Genomic DNA, 4,032 nt, shown 5'->3' on the forward strand with positions numbered 1-4,032 from the left:
TGGACTCTCAGTGAGTGCTCTTTTTCCCTCATGTGATGCTGTTTCCTATCAAAGGGACCAAGACTTAGAGAAGGTAAGGAAATTGCTCAAGGTCCCACAGATTGTGGGGCAGAAATGAGATTTGACCTCAGTCTGATTCCACAGTCCTGTGTTTTAGCCACTATGCTGTTTGCATCGCAAAACAAAGCCAATCAATAGGATCAACCTTAGTGTCAAATGATGATGAGACCAGTAGTGCCGAAGGGGTGCAGAGGAGGGAGTGGTGCGTAGAAGGAGGCCAGACTGGAGCTGGGCTTGGAGATCCAGGGAAGATTTGGAGAAGCGAACTTGCCAGGTTTGGGGGAATCATGGTGGAAGTGATGTCAGTGAAGGAATGAAGATGGGAATCCACAAAGTGTATAAGAGTGCCCTCATTCTTGAAAAATAATATCAAAGTCACAAAAATAGTACAGAGAACTCATGTGTACTCGTTCTCTCTCTCTTTCTCGCTCTAATTATATATACATACACACACATATACATTGATCAGCTTTGTTTTGGGATGCAGATAGCATAGTGGCTAAATGCACAAACTGTATATACATACATGCATGTGTGTGTGTATATATATAATTTATTATATATATAATTGATTTCCATATAGAAAATTACATTTATTTAATATATTCATATGTAATTTATTTTCTGAGCCACTTTAAGGTAGATTACATACATCAATTCCCTTTACCCCCTAATACTTCAGCTTGTATCTCCTAAGGATGAAGATATTCTCTTAGATAACCACAGCACAGTTATTAAATTCATGAAATTTAACCTTGTTACGATACTTTCATCTTATCTCCTGCCCATATTCTTATTTCATTAATTGTCCCAATAATGTCCTGTGTGGCACTTTGGTCCCTCCAATACAGGAAGCAACTCAGCATCATGATTACTTTTAGTTGTCGTGGTCCCTTTCTCTAATCTCAAATCGTTCCCCAGCCTTTCTTTGTCTTTTACGACGCTGACGTTTTTGAAGAGGAGAAGCCCATTATCTGATACACTGTTCCTCAATTTTGGTTTGTCTGACGTTTCCTTATGATTAGGTTCAGTTTATGCCTTGCCAGCCAGAAAACTACATAAGTGATGTGTCCTAATCAGAGCATCACGTTTGGAAGACACAATGCCTGTCTGTGATATTGAAAACTGGTCACGACATTGGTCAGGTTTCCCATGTATACTTTTTTCATTTCATAATCAAAAGGCAATCTCTGAGGAGACACCTTGAGGCCATGGATACATCTAGCTCCTCACTGAAATCCCCTCTACCAAAGTTAGCATCTATGGATGATTCTTTCCCGGCCCCTTCTATACTATGATGGCACGAAATGGTGATTTCCCAACTCCACCACTCCCTCTACGTGTGTCAATCAGCATTCAACTGTAAGGAATCCCTTCTCTATTTGTTTGCTTAGCTCTTTATTATTGCTGTGCACCTTAATGGTTCCTATACCTGGCTCTGCTATTCACAATAGGGACTGGCTAAAAATATTATGGTAGAAGCCTGCAGAGTTTCCAGATATATACAGAAGGGTTTTCACATTTTAAGAGAGAAACAAGGCATGATTATCTGGAGATAAAGGGGAAAAAAAACCCTAGTAAACCTATAGGAAGTCCTGGTGGTGTGTTAAACCAGACATAAGGCCCATTAAATGCAGCAATTCTTAGTAATAAACCTGAAATGCAAACAAAAGCATGTTGCTGTTTGCTTGAAAGCACTGTACCTATTTAAATGTAGCATCTCAATTTTCAACCAGCAGCCCAGCAAGAATTATTCCAGGAACCTAGTTTTGTTCAAAAAAAAAAAAAAGAAAAAGCATTCAACTAAATGCATCATGACAGTTAGATTTCTCACAGCTCCAGAAATAGATCTATGTTCTTGGGGTGGGTTGGCAGAGAATGAGGGATTGGAATACAGGAGGTGGTAATTAATCTGATAAAAATCACTCAAACTGTGAAAAAATTAATCCTGCTGAGATTTCAGGGTGTGTTAGCAGTTTGGTTAGGGTTTGTGCAAACCGCACCACCAACATTGAGATACTTTAACAATTAAGAGCTGATGAGGCCCACGGGGGACTTTATTAATAAGTAAATTGAAAAATCAGGACTGCAAATGCAAAGATTACTTTATAGACCAGTGCATTTAGGTTCAGGTTGAAACAAGTCATGTGAGGAATATGCATCAAATTTCTTTTTTTAATTTCTTTAATTTTTAAAATTTATTTTTTTAAACATTTTTAATTGAGTTATAGTCATTTTACAATGTTGTGTCAAATTCCAGTGTAGAGCACAATTTTTCAGTTATACATGAACATACATATATTCATTGTCACATTTTTTTTCACTGTGAGCCACCGTAAGATCTTGTATATATTTCCCTGTGCTATACAGTATAATCTTGTTTACAAATTTCTTTATTAAAGTGCACAATGAAGGCTTTATCTTTTCCCAAGTGTCTTTATTTTTCCCTCCTATTTTACCCTCTTCCCAAAAGCAGACTCAAATGTGAGTCCCTTTGGTCACAGCCAGGACTGGGTAGGCCAGGTAAGTGTGGGATTACCTTCTGTCTGTGTTCCCCTCATATAAAGAACCTCCAAAGCAATGATTTCCTTATATTTTCTGAAGCTGAAAATCCCAATTATGGTAAACAAAGTGATACCAACTTCGGCTCATGCTACCTTAGGAAAGATTTTTGTGCCACCTCAGAATGTAAATAGTTGTCAGGAGGATACAGTCTGATGAGAAAATGCTGGAATGTTTTGGAAATGTCAATAGCTAATGAGTTTAAGAGGACAACTTTTAAAAAAAATCTCATTGCAGAAAATTCAGAACTGATGTACACATATAAAACAACAGGGATTTCGGGCCCTTATTTTATTAGGCTGTGGTTGCATTTTTAAGCCTTTGGAACAAGGACAAATGCTTTTAAGGTATTAATTGTAGCTGGTGCAGGTTCTAAAAGCCAGAAGTGAGTTCCTTAACCTCGAACTGTACAATGGGTCCATGGGTCCATTGAAATGTTTCTTTCACACTAACAAAACCTGACTTCCTGAGTTCATCCACCATGAGAAGCTTGAACATTTTGTTGATAACCAAGTAGTGAGTTGATTCTCTTCTTGGGAAAATTTAAGTTTCAGTTCCTGGAAGGTCCGAAGCCGAGGAATGCTAGTGTTATGCATAAACCAGTCACGGGATGTTTTAAAGGACTCTTGACATATTGGAGACACAAGATTCAAATTTGTTATTAAGCTGCTGTAATATTGTTCAATTTCTGAAATGATTTTGTGATCTTTAGAATGATGGGATATCTCATAGAGTTCTTTGGCCTTGAAACATACTTATTCACAACATTTGTCATATGCAGCGACATTCAGCTACAGCAGAGTAAATAGGTTTAAACCCGTGAGTTCTTCCTGCTGGAATACTTTATCATTACGCCTTGGCATCCTCAAATGCAATAAATGTGGAAATTTGGAATTGAAGGGCTTGATTTCCAGTCTCATTGGCCTCTCTCCCTTTGAATTAATGTGGTGCCATTGAGTTAAGCAATAAAGCATTTCATGCTAACAGAGAGAAAATATCAACTTTCTTCCTGTGCATATGTGAATTTGGCAAAATATCAGTAAGAAGGCAATATAAAAGTAAAAATGATTTAGCCGTCATGAATATGAGAAGGTGAGTTTAATGCATAACTAACACCCTACAGAATTTGTGGTTCTGGCATATCGGGGGAGGTGAGATATTAATTGAGTTAAGCTTTGGAAGAAAACCATTTTTCTAGTGATAAAAGCAAAGCAGTATTCTAGATGCTTTTCTCTAAGTAATGTTACATTTAAATCACCTTAACATCATCATCATCATCATCAACAAAGAAGTGCTGTTTAAAATTTTCTGTGTCTAGAGGGGAGATTGCCAAGATGGCAGACTAGAAGGATGCATAGCTAAACCTCTTCCATGAATACACCAAAAACCACCTACATATGGGACAATTCA

This window comes from Camelus ferus, chromosome X, assembly GCF_009834535.1.
Source record: "Camelus ferus isolate YT-003-E chromosome X, BCGSAC_Cfer_1.0, whole genome shotgun sequence".
Lineage (NCBI taxonomy): Eukaryota > Metazoa > Chordata > Mammalia > Artiodactyla > Camelidae > Camelus > Camelus ferus.